At 39.5% G+C, this 22,326-nt stretch overlaps 1 protein-coding gene across 1 annotated transcript in view; it reads right to left on the reverse strand.

Annotated features, from left to right (window-relative positions):
* Positions 1 to 22,326, reverse strand: part of HTR1F (5-hydroxytryptamine receptor 1F) — a 109,103-nt gene that overhangs the window by 48,283 nt on the left and 38,494 nt on the right. The window contains exon 2 of the mRNA XM_027663643.1: positions 12,081 to 12,181. The gene's annotated coding sequence lies outside the window, so the exon portion shown is untranslated. The remainder of the gene's footprint in view (positions 1 to 12,080; positions 12,182 to 22,326) is intronic.

Here is a 22,326-nt window from a genome sequence, read left to right on the forward strand (position 1 = left end):
TAAGTGAAAGACTAACAAACAGATCAGTGAATATAGGTCATAGAGGGGACTTAAAGAGAATGGGAATAATAACACCTCTGGCTGCATGGGCTGGTGAGATATCACTGTTACCAGGGAAAAAGGATCAGAAAAATAGCTTGGTGTCTAAGTAAACTGTGGATTCTTGCAGCAGAACAAAATACCAGACATCCTGACTGTGCTTTACAGCACTGCAGACTGCCTGAGGAGCTTTGTATTTCATCCCAGAGGCAGAAATAGGGTACTTATTATTCAAATACCTACCACTTATCCTGAATAATGCTTTCAAGGCATACCTGACTGAACTGTAAAAAACCCAATCTGGTCAAGTGCTGGGTTAATATGCACAGACACTGGCTTGCAAACCGCCATAGACTGTTTTCATAAACTACAATTTAACTGTCAGGATTTAATTAGGAAACATATCAGAGCCTTTGGAATATATGGGGTTAGTTAGGGGTGTTGGACAAGATGGCTGTGGGACATGGCAGGGCTTAAAAATCTGTGCACTGACTGAGCTGTCTTCCCAAAAGGGAACAGGGACAGGATTGCTTAAAAAAGCCACCAAACCATCCACCTTACGTATCATGCACAAGGTAGTTTTACCTCATTCTCATCACTGTGAGCCACATTGTGTAGTTGGGTTTTGATTGTATTAACCTACATATTGCAGTCTTGAAAAACCAGGGAGAAGGACAGATTTTATAGCTCTATAAAATCATCACTTTCCCGTACACATTTCTGCTACTGTATGAAGATTATTACATTCCCTGAAAATCCATAACAGATTTGATCCAAAATAGGATGTGGGTTTTTTTTTTTTTTCCTGTACAAACAAGCTGTCTGGGAGGCAGCAGGAGATAAAGAGAGTCTCTGCAATTAAACTGTAGTGATTTAAAGTAATATTTGTATGAATGTGCACATACATAGAAGTATTTAACCCCCCCCCCCCTCCCAGAGCCACAACAAAAAGGACTACTAAAGCTGACATGTCAGTTTTAAATAAAGTTTGGAAATAGTGAAGCCTAAAGGACAGCTAGGCATCATTCAAAAATACAAACTAATATAAATTAAGAAATGTTTCTGTTGTAAATCTCATGTGTTAAAACTTATGTGTTAAAATAGTCAGTATTTACCGTATTATCTCTGAATAAAATAAGGACAGCACATTATCTGTTTCAGTAATGCAAAGTTAATTTTAGCTGTAAGAAGGTTGGAGTCAAAGACCTATAAAAGAATATATTTCCTGAGTGAAATCTAAAGGGACATTTTAATTTGTTTCTCTTCCATTGCTTCTGAATAAATTGTTTTGAAGCAGATAATGAATTCATGTAAGCACTAGTCTTCTGCTCTGGTCCTAAAATTTCTGAAAGCTTTCTTAGGAAAGCTCTTCTTTTCCTTAATTTTAAATTTTAACCGGACAGGTGAGGGTTTTTTTTCAGTATTAAAATGCCCTTGTGAGAGCAGTCCAAGCAAGAGTTTTCAACATTCAAATTCCCTTAAGTAAGATTTATACAGTTTTGACAGACTTGTTGAAAATCTTAAATATGCATTTTATGTATAATTTTCAGTGCTGTAACTATATTGGCTATTTTCCCACATGCTCATCACAGGGGAGAAGAATCCTAAACTTGGAGGAAGTTTATGAATTTTAATTTCCACCAGTAAAGTGATTGTTTGAAGGTAAACCATTTGAAGGTAAGTAATTTAGAACTGTTTAGAGACGAAATGTTCAAGCAAAATCCTCTCCTGCATTTTTTTCCACTCGATATAATGCATAATAAGTTTATGAGGCCCAAAGTTACAAATTTGTTCTTTGATTGTGCAAGATAAATTACAGAGAAATTTCACTGGAAGCAGTGAATGTATCTGCAGGCACATTTCTAATAACAAGGCACATGCCCTATTATTGAATTCACGAGACCCTGGCTATGGAGTTATTAAAACTGCAGCGTTCATTGCCAGGGGATGCTGAAAGAGTCAAAAATAAAACCAGATTGAAAACGGAGCATATCAGATTCGTGAATAAAGATCCACCACTGTTATTTGAACATGATGACCCTCAGTGACCTTCATCTCAGGAATTTCTAAGCTGTGACCACGTTTGGAAGATTTCACGAAGGTCCTACCCAGTATCAGCATGGGGTTTTTTTTTTTTGCCTTACTGAAAAACGCCTGTGTAGTGACATGGAATATCTTACTTCTGTTGGTTCATAGCACGAAATATAAAGAACTTATCAGGGACAATGTTCTCTTCAGCGTTGTGGGATTCTTGCACGCAAGCTGGAAAGCTTTTGCCACACGGTTAATGGACTGAAAGAATGTTTCTAGCCCCGGAGAACCAGGCTGAAAAGTTCCCTTTTTTTTGCATTGATTTGTTTTGCCACAGACAAATGGTGTGGCTTAGCACGGCAAGAGACTGAACCCAGCAGAACCGTCTTAATTGGGAAAATGAACAGCACAGTTGCAGCTGAGAACTGAAAAGTATCACCTGCAAGTTGTAATCGCACAACTGTGACAAAGTAGCAGCTTCCCATTTGGCGCTGGATTCTGAGCTAAGGGGCCTCAGTCATTTCCATCCATCCGCACAAACGTTTGTTCCACTTGCTTCTGCTTTGAGCTTTGCCTTTCTTTAGTCGAGAATAAATTAGAGCTGTGCTGTACCAGAGCTTGTGCCACACTGGGGTGTAAAAGCTGCCACTTAAAGTAAGTCATTTTATGTGTGTCATAAGCAAATACTAAATAAGAGGGGGATACAACAGTCGGCAAGTTAGCCCAGCACTTCAAAGTATAAAAAGGCTCCAGGTGGTTTGGGTTCCTTATGTTTTCTTCTGTGTGCCTTGTTTTTTCCTAGTTAGATCCTAAGCAAACTCAGGAACATGGATACTTCCCTGTTTTCCACAATATCATGGCTTTCCCCTCTGTAGCATAACCTTAAATTTCGCCACTAGCTTTTTCTACCAATGAACTACCTAAAACACCAAGAAGCATTCTTTGATTATTTTGCAGGTTTGAAGACTGATAGAGATGAGTTTCAGATTTGAAGACTGATTAGAAGACTGATAGAGATGACTGCCCTCTGTGCTCCTGCTAGGCTGTGCACCTCTGTGTTTGCAGCACAAGTGACTATAATCCAGCCACGCAGAACTGGTAACAGCAACAAGGCACCAAACCCTCAAACACAGACTCTAACTTGGCCTTGCTCTCTTCTTGCAGAGATTGTTAAGCAAATGTGAAAAGTACAGGGTTCCTTCAAATCCACGCAAAGTTCTTCTTTCTTTTTTTTTTTCTTTTCTCTCTCTCTGCTTTCCAGTAAGGACAGAGGCTGGTAAGGGTGCAAAGCTGCCATTCTTGATGGAAAAGTTATTTACTGTCAGCAGAGAATGCTCTGCTGGCCCGCCTGCTTTTCAGACCCAAGTGAGGTTGTGCACAGTCATGTTGTTTTTGAAGGGTGGCAAGCCACACTATTTAACCTGCTTCAAGTCAATATGTATGACCCAAGGACAGCTGGATACAGGAACACACACGTGTTATGTGTAGAATAAAACAACTGCTTGTGGAAATACTGTTAGGGCTGCAAGTTTACTACTGAAGATGCATTTGATGGACTGCAGATGTAAATCCCTGCCTATGTGGATTTCAATTGCCTGGCACAACTTCAGCTTCTGAAGGACTTCAGTTAAACTGCTACAATTTGTCTAGCTAAGAAGGACCACAATCATTTTCAAAACCAGTTTTCCCCAAGCCTTCATTTTGCCCATTTATACAGAAAGCCCTTTAGCAGATGGACCACTTACTACTGTATTTTTTGTTCAGTACAAGATGGGTTTCTAGGCACTACTGCAGTAGTACAATTAGGAACAAATAACCACTCCAGGATAATTCTATACAGACCTTCATATTCATGTTTTTGTACCTCAGACACCACCACAGCAGTGCACCAATTAATTAAGCTACTGGTTGCAGCCACTGAGTTACAGGGGCATGGTGAGGGGCTGAGCCCATTTATGACATATGTCTGTAGCCTCCAAATCGTACAGCTGCTTTATCTTTTTGAAACATAAATTGCAAGTGTCAAATGTTGGTGTTTATGTGTCCTAAAAGCAGTGAGGGAGAAAGTAAAGATTAAAGTCCAGAAACAGCAACATATCCAAGCTGGCAAGCAAGAGCAGCAAAACTGTCAATTTTCTGTCATTTCTTTTTTGGGTCAGTCAAAACCCATCTTCCTGAGCAGCATCTCAGCATCTGGCCATCAACTTTGTTGCCAAATGGTTGATTTCTTTTATTTTAAACACTTCCTGAATCCACACCAGGTTTTTCCGCTCTTTCTTGGTTTTATGTAACCGATCAGTGCAGTAACTGCTAATTAATAAACTCTGCAGGCAGTGACCAAGATAACTGAGGACATGAAGTTTAAATATGGGTTTAATGTCTCCTCCTGGTCAAACATAACATTTTTGATGTCTTAGGATTGCCTATTTGTAAGTTGTAATAACAAAAAGTAAACTCTTTACTGATACAATCTGCCTTAACACTAATCATATTTAAGCAGGCAATTTCTGATTTTGGTTTTCTTTTTTCTTTACTATCCTGCTGCTACTGTTTTAGATACAGTTAAAGGGATAATGGGTGTGTTTGCCCAGCTTAGCAGTATACATATTTCTAATTTAAAAACAAATCCTGTTTCAAAGTAAGGGAAATACTATTCTCATAACTGACCTCAGAGAACTGGACATTTGTTTGCCTGGACAAGTAAATATCAACTCAGTGAATGAGTACAGAACTAAATCTAAATTTCCAACTTGGTGCAGGGACAGGCAGAGATCTGATGAACACTGAAAATTTCCATCCCAAAGCTCTGTTTCTATACTGTTCCCTACTCTCTAAGCTAACCTTAAACAGCTGCTTGATATTTCACTCTGCCCTGCGTTATTTTTTTTTTTTAAGCGTACAAAAAGAAGGAAGAAACATTTCGAGGAAATATATGCTAGAAAATTTTCCAGCAGCCATTTTTCCAGAGGTAGGCATAAAAAAAGCTAAGTTGTCTTGCAAATGTAAAATGTCTGTAAATGTTTTTCTTGACTGAGAAATTCTAGCAGACTTTTATGACCTTGACATTTGACATGGGTTGGCCTTGCTGGTGGAGCACGTGGCCTTGGACAGCTTTGTGGAAGCTCAATAAACCTGAGTTACCAAAAAACAAAATATCATAATACATACGGGCTTTATACACTTTTGACAACGGAATTCTGCCAAGAATACCAACGTTAGGTTTTGTTTACTCATAGGAAAAATACAAGGCAGTGTGTTTCCATTCCATTTCCAGACCATTGGCAGTCTCTTAAGTGCTCCATCATGTCTGACATGTCAGCAGTGTGATTCCAAAATATCCTGCTCTGTCAAATAACTCTTTGTTAGCAGATTAATATTTGCAAGCTACTGTGGGTTAGAGGCATATCAAGAAATCCAGTATTTAGAATAAGTAACATTTTCAATCGTCTGCCTTTCATTTTTCTCCATAGAGATATTAATCTTTCTTTCCAAGGACCTGAAAGACCCCAGGGGAAAAATTTCTAGTGATAGGCTCAAATAAAACCCAACACACTCCTTCAGGACAACATTTACATTCAAGCTTTGATTTTTAAAGATTATAGCCCTCAGCTGTCATAAGAGACAGGACTTTCAACAGCACAGACCTTTTTAAAATCTGTGCAGCAAGGACTCTTACAGCATGCAACAGCTATCATGCAGAGGAACCCATGGGGGGATTTGCTACCTACTAAGGTAAAGTTTACCAGTTTTTCTTGAACAGATCATGCTACCTGTTCCCCTGCACTGGGGACACTGCAAAAGGTTAATCTACTCTATGAATTTAAGTTGGGTTTTTTTTTCTTTTTCTTCCCTATGTTTCTGGTAAACTACTGAAGTCTTCTTCTGAAGTTCTGGTTCTTCCTGAAGTCACCAAGTCCTACTAAGTGAGAAACTCTCATGCACCTGTTATCTAAGTTTTTAAAATTGCCTAAATTTTGCAGCTTTGTTTGGTGGAATTCATCTCACCTTCTTTTATGTGTCTGTCTAATCTAAAAGCAATCTGTGCTAGACAGGTACCCTTTGGCACCTTAGGCACTAATATGGGAAAGGAGTAAAGTAACCACTGGGGTGAGATTGTGCTGATTTATTTAGTCCAGATGCCTCACACCTCACGAGTGGTTGCTTCTCTCCATTACTGCAAAAGGAAACTTGGGAGTGAGTGGTTTAGGTACAGCTGTTTACCTCTGGTCAGACGAATCCTACCCTAAATTTGCAGGTTGTGAGTGTTTAAGCTTTGTCTGAGAACAGCAAGGGATGTATGACAATTTTCTGCTGGGAAGTTTGTATTAGGTATTATTATTATTATTAAGACAGTCAGCCGAAACAGATTCCAATAAATTCTAATTGATTCTAATACAGAATTGTCCTGATATTTAGTATCCTAAGAATCCCACATTCCAAAAGGAAGTAGATGTCTCTTCCCTGAAGCAGACTGAAGTGCAACAGAAGAAAAATTATTACTCTATTTTAAGTCCTGAATAAAATCCCAGATTTGAGCATTTATCTCATTTGTCTGCTGAGCCTTTCCACAGCAAGTCTGCTGATCTTTGCTGTACCAACCCTATCTGCAATAACATAGCTTAGTTTAATTGAGCTAAACACATTCAGGTGACGACAGTACCGTGTTCAGAACAGGACAAAAACTTACCACACATATTGTAGTTATCATCATTTTTAGAAACACATTTTAAAAGTCTGAACGTTTCCCCCCCCAATTATCGTAAGTGTACGTATTTTACTGACATTGCAGTAACTTGCCTTCCCTTATCTGCAGTGTAAATGACCCTATTCATTTGTAACTAAAATTGTCCTCCCTAGAGTGCACTGGCTTCAGGAGAATTACAACTTGCATGATTTCAGCTGATGGAGCCTGCTGCAGATATATAAACTGAAGAAGTAACATATTTCTGGCAATACATGATAAAAGAAGCACTTGGCAAAGGTCAGCTTTTCAGATGTCTGGTGGAAATCTCATTAGGCACAATCTTCTGATAGGTCCTCTTCTTCTGCCTCAGTGTCTGCACCAATTGTCCTGAATTTCTGATTGAAGTGCAACATCTCTGTGACTTTGTTAACTTCAAGTTCGAAGGTCCCAGTATAATTAACATAACCTCAAAGTCAAATTTAGCAGGTAAGAATTTTGATAAAACTCTTTGAATGAACTCTATTGTATGAAAGTAAAACAATTTTTAAATTATTAGTCTTTCTGAATGTAGCTAAGGTTGGTAAGATTTGAGTGAATGTCAGGCAAATTCCTAAATATTTGAACAGAAAAAGCCCTGCTAAAGCTATTATTCTGTAATAATGGAGGCAAATATTATGCCAAAATGAAACCCTTCTGCAAGCAGGGCCTATTAATTTCAGTTTTTCATTTTAAATCTTAACTTTTGCCTACCCTGATGATTACTCGTTAAGCTGTTGTCAAAAGAGTGTAGGTACAGAGATCAGAAATAAAAACAAACTGATCAAAAGCTGTAATGAACTGGCAAAACTTATGACTACCAGCATTTCTGCTGCCTACAAACTCCTGTTGCATAGTTGAGCCATCCACAAGTAGCTAATGTTTATGAGGTGATGTTTTGTGTGGACACCATGTAACTAGTTTTCAGCTGACAGGCTGCTATAAAACGAAAAGATGGACAGCAGTAAAAAAATAAATAATAGTTTTGTGCATTAGATATTATACAATGAGATGACAAGCTCATGTCTGTGTCCTGGTGAAGGTGCTTCTACAGGGAAACAAAGTTCTTCATGGCCTTGAGGTTTCTTCCAGAGCATATTTTGTTCTTACATGAGCAGCAGTGTGTGAGCTTGGCAGGCTGGCTCTAAAAATCTGCATTATATTCCCCTTTGGGAAAGACTTAAGGTCTTCATTTAAATTTTAGAAGATTCCGTGTGTCTACCTGATTTTCTGACCTTGCACTTGGTCAGGATGCTTTATCCCAGATCCCAGCCTTACGGAGCTCACTGCACCCTCTGGGGCAGCGCAAAGGTCTCTGGATTGAGGCGGCTGCCAGGAGAGTGGGCAGTAAAGAACATGCCAGCTCCAAAATGCTAAGGGTTGAGTCACACAGAGTACTGCAGGGTTTAAACTCTGTGGCACATGGAGCTGCTGTACAGAAGAACTTGTGTTGTTGGTTGATCAGCATGAGCCCGGACAATGCTCCAACCACGACTCGGTAAACTCCAGTCGGTTGTGCTGTATCGAACCGAGAGGAAAAAAGCCCTGCAAGACTGAAACCTAGAAATAAAACTAAATATAATTTGGGCAGCTGAATGCCTGATATGTGTCCCAGTGGAGGCATTATCCAGCGTGCATTCTTCTGGACCACCCTCGGCCTAAGTCATAGTGAGTATCTCCGAAGATCATGAAGAAAAAAAAGTTTGGAGCACGTTCAAAGGCAAATACTTGGTAAATATTTACGTGGATTACCAAAGACGAAGCAGCCCACCAGATGCTGGAAGATGCAAGTACTTAATGCATTGGGGAAAAAAACATGCAAGAATATCTTGTACTTCTGGAATGCTGCTGTGGCAATGCATTTCAAGGACAGAGACTTCACAAGCAAACTGCTTTCCACTGAATCAGCTTCAGTCTCGACCTTATTGAGGTATATGAAATATATGAATAGTCTACCAGTGTGCTGGTAATTTAAGTGACAAATGCTGATAAGAACTTTTCTCCTTCCTGCCTAAGCTTTACTCAAAGTCTTCCATTAAAATATATAATTGAGTACCTAGACAGTTGCATTTTGATTTGCATCTATTGCCAACACAATATATCTTTCAGATAAGCCTTTCATGCATTACTTTCAATAATAATGTTTTAAATTAAAGACTGCTTCCATCAGCATAATGGAACAAGACAGCCAAGAAAATAGCTGTGTGTCTGAGCACAGAAATTCATTAAAGTAGGAAAAAAAATCCATGAAACAGCGATGATAATGGGAAAAATATTGAGCCTCAAAGATAACAATACCGAAAGAAGAGCCTGCATTTAGGGCTTACTTCATGAGAGGGGCTGTTTTCTCTTTCTAGAGGGTTTTTTTTTTTTAATTCTGAGAAATCAAATAAAATTTTGGCAACTCAGTCACTTTTAAGCTGCCATAGGCACATGGGATTTTATTAGCACAAAACCTGTTGCTGGTAGTGATAAATGGAATAATCCATTATGCTGCTTATGCAAGTATTAGTATTAAGGATTTCTCTTCTTCCAATACTAAGAAACACACAATTTAATAATGACAAATATCACTGCTCAAAGAAGGCAATTTAATGTAATCAATATGATATGCTTTCTAATTGCCCTCCTGGTCTCTATTTAAGATGCAGACTGTAGATGTGTTACCGATATTTATCTTAGAAATGAGTTGTCCTTATAAAGTCGTTTTCTAAAAGAAGTATTTGAAAAGAGGCTGTTCTCCTCATTAAAATGCTTTTACCTTCCCCAGAGTATAAAGAACTTTCATAGTGAGTGCTAATGAGACACATACTCGCCTCTCAGTTGCATTCTCTCTTCCTCCTCTACGTTATTTCTTTTCTTCAGCAAGTCAAGGCAGTGTTAAGCGAGAAAACTCATACCTGTCTGATTGTTCTCTGCACCCCTGCCTGTCTGCTGAGCTGTGCTGCTGCTTTTGACAGGCTGTGGGAAGTCAGGAACACCGAGAGGGTTTACAGGAGAAGCTGACACCCCGCACACATCCAACCTCAGACGAGTTTTATGAATCTGATAGCTGGCTCCACCAACTATGCAGAGACAAAAGGTTCTGCCTGGGACAGAACAACCCGTTGCTGCTGGAGCACAGATGGTATGAAAAGTGCTTTATATGACACAGGGTGCTAGAAAGTGTTTGGCTCTCTACAGTGTGCTGTCAAGACCTGTTTTCTTTAAGCTGCCAGTCTGTCATTGTCTTTTGGAAACTAGCATGCAGCCAGCAAACCCATTTCCATCAGAACCAGAAAAAGTTTCCTTGTTTACACTTCACCTCCACTTTCTCCCACCGGGTAAGTTCTCTCTATAATGTCACCACAGGCATTATAGCAGAATTAATGAATAACCAAAATTTCATGCAGCCTGGCACACAGCCTGTGGGCTAAGACTCGGTTAGAAAGGAAGAACATCAGTGACCTTGCTGCCTTCTGAAGCCTTGACAGTTCTGTCTTCTGAATCCTGTTACAGTTATGAAATGAATCTCTCCTGGTTTATGATGCGTCCTTTAGTCTCCTTTTTGAAAGCTGAATTAGGCAGCCCTGGGATGAGGTCACAGATCAGAAGAGCTCCCATTTAGCTTCTACCTCCAGTATCTGGTTCATTCGTTGTCTGGTTTGGCAGTTGGAGGAAGGTAAAGGCCAACGTAAAATCCAACGTGGAAGTATACAATAAAACAATTTTGGGAACTTTGTCTTTCTGTATGCCTTCTCCATGGCAGCAGGAGGGGGTTGTAAAGGCTCAAATTGGCCAATATGTCGATCTACTTTTCGCTAAAATCTTTAAGTTTCATTAACATTACCACGAACCAATTAGATGACTTCAGTTCAGTCGATTTTACAGTTACCCAGTGACCCTTTTTAATTATTCTATCATTACAAGCACTGTAACCTTGTCTTTGTCCCTCTCATTGTAAGACTTTTAAAGTGCAACGCGCCACGTCTTTCATACACCCAGAGTGTGGATGCAATCCTGAGGTGGAGGGTTCTGAACTTGTGTAGATGTAGATGAGCATGAGGAGTGCTGAACATGGGAAAATATCAGTGCTGAGGATCTTTTTCTTCCTCTAGCTAAAAAGTAATGAGATTAAATACCTTAGGAAGACTCTTTGAATGTCAAATGGTGGCACATGGCTCTACTCTTGTCTCAACATGTACAATTTTCAGTTCCACTTAGGAGCAATCATACCTCATGTGCCTTTGCTCAGGCAACTAATTGACTGCTGAAGATTTTAATTTGTTTCTTGTTACACTATTACCCAGATGTCTCAATACTAAATGACAATTTTATCTCCTGATACTGCTGCAGAAAGTTTTACCCTTCTTTTTGAAAATATTTTTGTATTCAAACCAATTGTAAGTGCTTTCTGAAACATTGTCATTAAGCTGTTGTACTTGAATGACTGTGGGAAACAAGGACTTTGGAATTTCATCTTTGTTGTTAAAAATCTACAATTAGGTGCTACGAAAAAGTCACCTCTTTTTGCAAAATTGCATGTGGCAAACCCAGAAATAAAATCAAGCACACAGTGGCATGGAATGGCTACAGGCCAACACAGAAATTGAGAAAAGTCTCACAGAATATCTGTGATGAGCTAACATCAAAAGAATTTAGGTTCAGCTTGGCACTAAGAAATTTGGTTAAGCAAGGTAATGAGCACTGCTGTGCTTTTGATCTTCAAAATGTCTTACAAAGGTTAAGTCTTTAAAATATATCTGTGAAATGAAGCGTTATATTGGCACCATTGTTCTTTTCCCCCTCAGTTAAAGTAGATGTTGAGTGTTTAAATGTCCATGGCTGTGGAGAAGGTCAGATCTAGTACTGCAGACTAAGCTTCTTCTGCAGTGCTTGAATTTCTCAGGCTGGGCTGGACATTCTTCATTTATTCAGTCATCCCTGGTTGGCCACTGCTCTCCTTGTCTGGAACTGATTGTCCTCTCTGACATCTTTTTCCTGACTAGTCTGGAGCTTTCCACTGCACCACATGCACTCAGATTGCCCAGGTAAGCCTGCAATCACTCTGCATGTCAACCCTCACCCTTTCCCTGCTCTGTTACTTTGGAGTTTTTGCAGTGCAGACTTTTCTCTCCTTCTGCACTACCCTAAGGAAAGGTCATTCTCACAGAGCTCAGCAAAACCCTCTATTCAACACATGTTGTAGAATCCCTACGGAAGACCCAGCTGAATGAATTTGTTCTTTAAAGCAGGAACATCGCAAACACGTGTGTAGAGTCTCCACGTATGAGGGTAGAAAGCAACTCACCATCTCCCGTGTTTGGAAGCACCTTGGAAAAGCTGTGTCTGGGAACTGGACTGGAAGTAGGAATTAAATCACCCTTAGAAACACTGGATACTGCCAAAAACCTGTGAGAAAGCAAAAAATCATAATATCGACTCTGTAAATGACAATGAATGGTGTCTACTTCAGAGGAAGGAAAAAAAATTTTCTGAAACCCTAAACTAATATTCAGGATCTCTTCAAATAACCGGGAATCATTCTTTAAAGGCTTAGAGGCCAGTGCCAGGAAACCCCCTGGGGAGTCCACATAAGGGCATTGCTGGTGATGTCTGAAATTCCCTGTAACGAGCTAATGAACGACCGGCAAAGTACCTCGCGGGATTTGACGGCTCCAGAAAGTGGAAGGCAAGAAATCGAAAAACCTGCCCTGTTCTTTTCTGAAGACGAATGATCAGTTAGAGGAGAAGGAGGAGGAAGCCTGTGCTGTTTAGCCAAACCAGCAGTTCCAGGGTATCTCATGCTCTCAGCACCCGAGTGCATCTGTCAGGTGCTAATTGTCATCTCCCACTGACTGCAGTAGGAGCCCAGGGCACTTGGCATTTTGCAGTATTAAGCTGCTGTTATTAAGCTAAAGACATAAACATTCCAGTGTGTGCAGTTTGAACTGCAAGGCATTGTTTCTTGGATTCTCAAAATAATAAGTTTGGGGTTTTTTTCCTTTTTTTCTCCTCCAGTTAGCAGTGTCTCAGAGTAAGCAACTGCCTAAAGAAGAAATATAATACAAAAGGATATGCATTGTGAAGTCTACGCTGTGAAAAGCAGAAATACATCATTCTACCAAGAGTAGGCTGATTTAATTTTAAATACAAAATCTTTAAATGGCTAATGTGCTTAAAATGTAGAAAATCAGATAACAAAAGCGGTTCTTGTTTCAAAGCAGAAGAGCAGTCACTGAGAAAAATGAATAAGAAGAAGACAAAGTGACAAATAAGGAACTAGCACTGATTTTCTGTGTTTGGGGGGGAGAAAGAATTAAAAACTAATAATTTTTCACACATTGTCAAATAACATGGTAATTTATCCAGAATATAATTATACTACTATTTGGCTGTGACCTGCTATCAGATGAGTTCTTACAGCTTGAAGTGCTCTGGGCAGGTTTTGAGGATGGTTACAGACCTGTTTTTTGTACCATTTGGCATTGTGGCCACAATCCCTGGAGGTGTTCAAGAAACAGCTGGGCATGGCCCTTGGTGCTGTGGTTTAGTTGACAAGGTGGTGTTTGGTCAAAGGTTGGACTTGATGATCTTGGAGGTCTTTTCCAACCTTTATGATTCTATGGGCTAGGCTGGGATAGCAAGTGTTTTGGTTTCTTGAGGCTGTCAGTGCAACTTTGGGAAGTCCAGGTTTCTATTGCTAAAGGAAGGGCAAAAGCCTCCCTGCCAGGGAGGCACCCTGCAAATCATGAGTTATAAATCAGCGCTGTATGTGTTGGAAAAAAATGAAAAAATATAAGCTCTGAGTACTTTTGTACCCATGCCTCTGCTAGACTTAAGACTTATATTTTTCAGAAGTTAGTCTCCTGCTCAGTCCAGAGCATTAACCTTCAAAATGTAACTTATTGGCAGTGATAATAGAGTTTAAAAAGTAAAACGAGTGTCTGTGCTCCCTCTTTCCCTGCTCTCCTTTGTAATTCCGATTTCTCTCTCTCTAGGCAAGGTCAGAAAGGACAGAAGGCATCCTGACCTGCTATGGGAATATGCAGCACTCAAGACATAATGATGTACTTTGCTGTGTCTTGTTAAGCATCCAACAGATGACCATCAATAACTGATCAAGGTAGAGGCAGAGTAGCCCTTTTCTCTAGTTTTCCTTGGAAATTGTTAGTGTAACCATTGTCTCCATTCTTTTATCTCAACACGCTCCATCAGATGTGGCAAACCCATGTTCTGTGTGAGAAGAAAAGCTGGGATAATTTCAGGGTGATCTTAAAGTACTGAAAAAGATTTCCATCTTAAGGGGTGAGAGGAGGGTAAGCTGGCTTGAGACCTTGCATGCTAATGTTTCATTCCCAGGTAAGAAATTATAGGTATCAGAATGTCTAGGTAGCACCTACACACTTCAGAGATTTTGTTTGGCCTCTCTAGACAAACAAGAAGTCTCTGTTTCTTTGCAAACTTGAGGTTCTTTTGGTACATGCCTTACCCCTACAGTCTATCCTTTGCCCATCCTCCTTGCCCTCCAGCTTCTGCACCTTTGCATTTTCATCTTCATCTCAAACGTGTTTGCAAGCTCTTTGCACAGAGTTGCCATTCCTGGTTGCATTCCCTTTTTCTCTCCTGGTCCTCTAATGCAAAAAGGAATATTTCTGAAATGTATGTGTTTATTTAGTCAAGAATTCCATCGTTGGCACTGCCACCCAATGACTTCATTCTTGTCTGAATGGGGAGAGAGTGTCCTCTGAAGGGGATCTGGAGGCCACCTGGGTTCTTAGATCACCATTTGCTCCTTTGATATCTAGCTTGGAGTGCTGCCAGGCATTCCTGTGCAGACAGATTTGCAAGCTGCCTACAAGCTCTTGAGAAGACCTTGTCTGCATGGGAAGGGAGGATGGATGTGGGAGTCTTTGTTGATGAAACGGCAGCGTGGATGTAGCTGTTGTACCTCATAGTTTGTAATTATCATTTCATTATCATTACCTTATCATTTTCTGTTTAATTAAAACGTACGTACACTGGACCTAGGGGTTCAGCAGAGGAACTGAACAGACATCTCCAAGGTGAATCCTACACAGCTGGCAAGTAAGGTTCCTATGGAATTATGCTTTCTTTAAACTTTCTAAGAACATTCAAAAAATATTAGCAACGTTCAATGAGTGACTGAGACTGGTTTTAGAACAGTGATTCCTATAAACTGAGGAAGGAGAGAAGACATTACAATAACACAGAAGTAAGGACTTTTTGAACTATTGATAAGCTAGTTACAATAAGAGTAATTTTTGTTACGACAGAACATCCCCATTAGAAAACTGCCCCAAATCCAATGAACTCACTCTTTTGTTTAATAAACATAAGCCAAGCTTTTAACAGATTAGCAGTGTTGTTCTGTACATATGAGAACTTAATATTTCTAAATATAAACAAACTTCTTTTTACCCAACATAAAATCATTTCCCATCTGCTCAAAGTCCCAGTAATCTCATTTTATGCATGGCAGCAACGTCCTTTAGGAAGGTAGTCCAGCCAGAAGTAATTCTGGACCTGCCTCCATCTCTGAAGCACATTTATTGCTTCCATCACTTCTCAAGCCTCAGGGTACTCCTGCTTCAAGCTTCAATATTTATTACGTCAGGTTGAAGTCTGCCAGTAACCAAAAAAGCAGAACTACCAGTTGCAGCCCTCCTTTCCTAGCAAAGACACTGATGTTAGGAGAGCTTTGGTCTTCTGAAACACGGTGGGAAAAGCCTTATGAGATGCGTGGAATACAAAGGCAAGCTTTTTTTTTTGTGGTTAAAAGTAGCATCTGCAATAATTCCAAGAGTAAAAGTGACTTTCTCACCGTGTGGAGGATGCTAAATAAGACTTTTTAAAATGGTATCTTGCACTGAGGTAATTATGGGAGACAAGCAGCTCTGCATGAATCTAACAGCTGTTTTAAAAGCTCAGCTGGCAGCATCATTTGCTGTCAGGCAGAAGACCTACGTTCAGAATCACACACGAATGTTTGTCTCCTCAAAAAGCCAGCAGGAAGTGTAGGTGGCATAAAGAAAACGACAGCTCTACTGCAAAGGCAAACAGAAATCTCTCTGTGATCTTGAGCTGAGTCTGTGTTTCCTGTGTAAAAGCTGCAAGGAGTTAGAAGCAGATAATACTCCCTCGAGTTGTCTTGATGTCCACAGCTGGATGAGAACTCTCTTTTTCTTTAAATTTACAGTGGATATTCTGGAAAATGGTGGATCAGTACAGTCCTATAAATCCCAAACACATGCGTGGTATAGCTTTTCAGAAATAACTTACAAAACACCCTTCCATAGGAGGAAAAGTCCACAATAGTGATAGCACAATGACAGTGCAGTAAAGAGGAATTCATTATTCTGACTGCAGGGGTTGACAACGACCAGAGGGCAAATGCATAAAATAAGAAGGAAGAGCCTATGCTCAAATGACAAAAACTCCCTGCCACAAATGAAAAAAGAAAAAGAAATATGCTCAAGATGTGCTCACTCTGTGTAGGAATGATGATGATAACATTTATCTGAGCATAATAAATATTTCTGAGCTTGAAGCTGAGGATGAAGTATTATACAATATCATTTGTGTATAAATAAATTATTCCTTTCCAGCGATCATTGCCACGAAATGAAAAGAACTCTTTGCCATCTCATGGTGAAGTGACTGGCAGCAAAGGGTTAAATATGTAGGATGGTAGGTTTTGTGAACAATTCTTGTACACAATTTTTAAGCTACTGTTCAATTCTAGAAACAAATCTGATTGTTATAATTATTTCTTTTATTACCTAAAGAGGATAATATCTACTCACAAGTGCATCTACTTCAGTATGAAATTTTGCAGGCATAAATTGCACCCTCAAATAAGTTCTTAATCTCACAAAGGAACAGCAATAAACTGTTTTTCTGGAGTTATTTAGTTCCAAACAAACTTCGTACGCAGTCTGTCTGGTTTTTATTTTTAGTTCTTCCTTCTTTGTTATTGAATGCTTTCATAAGAAGGAAGGATTTTTGTTCTGTGTTTTCCTTCCCCTGACATTTCCCACATGAAGTTACAATCCTCTCATAGCTTGTATGAAGAGGATTAGAACATGTCATCACCAATTGCAGATGAGGATTTAAAGCTGGGATGGGCAGGAGGAGCAGAAGGACGAGGCTGTCTGACCTGTCTTGATTCAGACTGTGTGGATGCTTTGTGCCAACCTCTGCTGCTCCAGGAAGTTAAGTCTGCCTTCCACACCTGCCCTCATCCTATGGCAAGGGAAAATCGTTTGTTGTCGAAGAGGATGAAAGACTGATTTCTCTATTGCACGTTGTTCCCAAAGATCCATTTCTACACAAAGGTAGTTGGCTCATAAAAGCACAAGGGAAAGTGCAGTTGTCAAGAGGAATCACTTCTAAACTCCATAAAAAAATGCCAGATTGTTTCTTCCTTCTCAACAATTTTTTTTGTTGTTTCTATTAGTCTGTAAAGTTGTGTCATTGTATCCTCATATACACCATAAAAGTGCTTCCACTGAGGTTGGAGGTAGTAATGGTAATGAATATAAGCCCTAACCATCTGTGAAGATTATCATTATTTAATGTCAACAACAGGTATCAATTTAACTAGTAAGGGTAAGGAATTACATAAATTAAGTATCAATGCAACAAAATTATGTCAGCATGCATTTCCCTCTCTTCTGCTTCAGGATGAATCGATTATGAAACATAGATCAAAGTAATGGGTACAATATTTATAACAATTTAAGCTTCCAGTCATTGATTAACCAGAGAGATCTTTCTCTCGTGAAGGTGAATGTTTTATCATAAAGGACATGAAAATTCCCAGGTAAGGCCATGAACTACTTGGAAGGACACTTTACACCAGCCCCAGCATTCTTTGATGGGTTGAAGTCCAAGGAGAGAAGATTTGCAATAGGCAAGGCCAAGCAGTCAGAGTTGCTTTACACTTTTCTGTATGGATTGTTCCTCAGTGAATTACATAAGTAGAGGAAGGGATTAAGCATAAATGCCCCTCCCTCTGCTTTAAAAACCTATTCTTTTCTTTCAAAGCCTACGGTCTTCAGGCCCTGCAACGAGATCAAAAGTGACCTGAAAGTTCCATAAAAAGGTAAAGCTGAGCCCGAGTGAGTTTAGTTATCTTCAGATATCTAATGGAAACCACAGAGTCTTGTCACAATTTTCAGGACTTGTTTGTCAGACCTTGACAGATCAGGAAACTGAAAGGGATGATTTCTTGATTAGGACTGAGAAAAAAGCTTGAACTTCATTTTCAAGGAGAAAGGATGTTTTTTAATTAATAAAGATAAGGAAATACATGGTAGAACTGCCTCCTTTTTTACCAACAAAGCTGTAACCAGAATTCCAGATCTTTGTCTCTCTCTCCCATGCCAAATTTTGAGTTTTCATTTTAGGGATGAAAATATTTTTTTTCAAAGTCATTTGCAAAACAATCTGTTATTTAGTTAAGGAAATAATTAAAGGCCTGAGTCTTCTCCAAATTTAAGCAAAATAGAATTTTTAGTTGTGTTAATAGACTTGTTACTGTAACATGCTGATTCTTGGTCACCTAAGTTTGTGATGAACACCAGTATTTCTCTAAGAAAGCTCTGTTACTAAAATGGCTTGGGTTTTTTGTAATTTAATCACTCGATCAGAGCATTTCTAGTGAGGAAAAGCAGAGATTAAAAGGTAAAGGACAGGGCCTGGGATTAAAAACTTTATATATAATTTCTTGTCTGGTATAACAGGTAGACTTTTAGTCCTATATAATACTCTTTTACCAAAGCTATCATATAGCTCAAACTTTCCTGAAATGGTCTCTCTCCTTTAATGTATAGATACTGCTGATGTAGAGTTTAATACAGATAAAGTTGTTGGGATAAGAAAGGAAATCTTGCCATAAACTTCTGTCACTGACTTGGCAACTGATTGGTGACTTTTCTGTTAGTTTATCTTTACCCTCAGAGTTTGGGGTTCTGGACATTACATTTGCCCACAGAGACCTGTTGAGATTATTTAACTCCTTTCTCCCTGAGGCAGGTGCTGCTGCTGAAAGAATTATTTGGGAAGAATTCTCGTGTGGAATGTAGAAATGGTGATGGATATAGCTGGGGCCTGCTAAAGATACTGATTATATTTTTCTTCCAGGGAAGGCCTGGTGAATAGAACTCCACAGGATGTTTTTTCAGAGGTGTTTCATGGCGATGTGCAGCCAAAGAAGTGCTCTCTCTTCTGCTAAATTACATTTTATTTAGGGACTCCAATGATGAAGCCATGCCCAAAAGCTGCATCAGTTTAGGAAAATTTGCCAGAAGCCTGGTTGATCTTACATCTCAACCATATCATTTTTATATGCACTGATAAATTGCTTCTAACTTTCTACACAAAGGGCATTTTTTAATTGATATGTTTGAGGACATGGTGGAGCAGTTTTCTATTAAATGAGGAAAAAGTTGCTTTTATGAAGAAATTGATTTTTAATGCTATAGAAATCAGCTAATTTTGAAAATACTATGCATTGGTTATTTTTGCTTTGTACCTGAAAGTTGCACGAAAGTAATTGCATTTCTCTTTAAAAGACAGTGGAGAGACAAATAGCCAGCTTTCTTTTACGCTGAGGATAGAAAAATTATCAAATGGAAGGACTATAGATTTAGGTAAAGATGTCTAGATTTTGTCTGAAGTAAAATGTTTTCTGGGACAAGCTTTTCAAAGTCTTTCACCAAATCATGCACTAAATCACATCTTTCTATCCATCAAAAGTGCCCGTGCTCCACAGCATGGTTTAGTTTAAAAATGATGTGTTGGAGCTCAAAAAACACACTGTTCACTCTCTAGTGCCAAATGTAGAAAATGCCCTTCTCTTCCTTGTCCTTTTCCAGCTCAGGGTGGCCAGCTTAGTGTTCTGCCTGCTTTTGATTAAAGATGAGGTACAAATCTGATCCAGCATAGTAATTACCATATTCCAGTGTAAGTCACACACCATTGCTGCTATTATTTATCCTCAGACAAAAACATTCACTTCCCCCACCTCCAACCACAGGCTGTAAATTCTTGATGGCTAGACTTTTGCTGTGAGTAAAACCATGTTATTTCTCATTTGCTCCAGTTGCTGAGGTAGCTGCACTATCTGAAGCACTGATGCACTGTACACTCTCTGTGGAAAGCTTTGAATTTTTCCAGTTTTCCCTTTCGCTGTGGATCAGAAACACGAGATAAATTTTTAATGTTAAGAATGGTCTCTTGCACTTTATCCAGTTTCTCTCTGCTTAAATAAAAGCACTTGTAAGTCAGGTCTGTCTATCTACAGAAATTTTCTTTCTTCCTTCTTAGGGTTGATGGGGGTACCTGTGCACACTGGAGCCTATCTTGGCAAATTCCAACAAGAAATGGACGGTAGACTGAGAAGTCTATAAAATACCTTTTCTGAAGATTATCCCCACTACCAAGGAGGCTGCACTTACTTCCTTTTATACAAAAGCATATAAAGAATGGAAGTCTACACATAAGCAAAAACCCCAAACCAGCCCCAAGCCCCTCAAATTTTTCTCCTAGAACTGTTTAATGCAGGAGAAAGTTGACTGCACAGAGCTGCTTCACCGCGAACTGGTGAGTCACCACCTTCAATCTGCACTTTTTTGGTTGAGGCTGATGTATTTGCAGCTGAGCTTTTTAGGCTTGCCAGTTCTCTGCAGAAGATGTATATTACAGAAAAGTTGGGGAGTTTTAAGATAGATCTCATCGATTTACCACGTATAACACATGTGAGAAACTGAACATCCAACATTAAGGAAAGGGAAGAGAGAGGGGGAGATACTGATCTGACTGCAAGACCTGCAGAAGTGCTTTCAGCTTGTTAGAAACTTTTAGAACCTGAAATTTTTTAGTATTTAAGTATCTGCCTTGAATAAGCTATAACTAGTAACAATGGGTTAAAGTCCTTTTTTAAAGTGAGTAAATCTGTTGGTTTCTTAATGGACGAATCCACACAATCTGTCAAAAAGTGGTAGATCTTCTTCAAAGTAGACAGATACAACACTAATGACATGACATTTCTTGCCACATCTTACTAATGAATAAGATATAATAGAATCTTAGAATGGCTTGGAATGGACCCTAAAGATGACTTTACCTTGGGCAAGGATAGAGTAAATAAGGAGAGGTCAAAGAAGGACAAGAGACTCAAATGAGACACGCAGTGGAGGGGATGAAGGTAGACTAACCTACCTCACTGCAACTACACCTAATTGAAACAGGGTTTTTCACTCCTTTCCAGCACACAGAAAACAAATTTTTCATTGGCATCAGCATCCCTTTACATTGCAAATGACAGGCATGTACAGGCAGAAGGAAAATCAGTCTTCAAAATCTGAACATTTCAAAATGGAAAAATGCAACTGATTTTAAGCACACAGTTTGTGCAGAAAATTAGGTAATCAATTTTATACTTAAGTGCTCGTAGAACATTTTTTTGGGGGGAGAACAAGAATATTTTCTTTTATATTTTTGTGAGAATTCTACTGTGCTCGCTCCACCATAAACTTTCCACTATTGTTTATAGACAGTTCAAGAATTTGAAGCCAAGACTTGACGCTGCAAAACTTCAGATAAAAGCTGTGAGGTAAGAGGGCAATGTACAGAACATCTCAGAGGTTCCTATTCAGATTCCCACAGAGAAAAAGCATCTTTAAGAAAACTGGTGGTATAATGAAAAGGCAGATAAGTGCTTCATTTCATTATTTTCCTCGGGCTCATATCCTCCCCTTTGGCTTCTGAAGACACAACTGCTTTCTTGTCAATCATGAGTAACCCTTCCCTTTCTCAAAAACCTTTCTCCCACCTCTTAAAATAGTTTCCAATGTTGGAGTGTGGTAAAACTTCAGCTAGAAGTATGAGATCTAACCAAATGTCTCATTACCCTGACTGGAGAGTTAGGGAAGAACTGCAAGCCTGGCTAGTCAGGAGGAAAATAGAAGTCTTACAACATCAAACCTCCTAAGCAAAGGAATTTAAACAGGAATGATCTTAGGGTTTTAAAACAGACCCTGTTGTTTGAAGCCTCTCTCAGCCAACGTGGCACCTGTCAAGGCCTGAACACCTTGCTGTGTTTACAAAGATGTGAGACCTGATAGTTGCTGTTGTTGTGCACCACCTCATGTGAGGAGGAGGAGGTCTGACACTGGCCCCAGGGTGATTCATGTGGAGGCTGTGACTGCTCCGAGACTGCTCCTAGCAACTGTCATCTCCATCTCCCACAGCACCTGATCTGCTTGTGGGGACTGTAAAAAAAAAAAAAAAAAAGCACTCATGGCTTGTCTTGCTTTCCTGGGAAAGAGTAACGTGAGCCAAGATTCTCTCCTATCCTGCTGGGCTTGTTCTTCCTGAGCTGCTTTACCAGGGCAAGAGACACAGCAAAGAGGGCACAGCAATGCAGGGTTGGACAGGGGAGGGAAGTTCTGCTGGGCCTCAGCTTACCCATAACCTTCAGATTATGGAGGATTCTGCAGAAGAGGAGTTTGGATGAGGAATGCTGGGGA

The sequence above is a fragment of the Corapipo altera genome, unplaced genomic scaffold, assembly GCF_003945725.1.
Source record: "Corapipo altera isolate COAL_440 unplaced genomic scaffold, ASM394572v1 165, whole genome shotgun sequence".
Lineage (NCBI taxonomy): Eukaryota > Metazoa > Chordata > Aves > Passeriformes > Pipridae > Corapipo > Corapipo altera.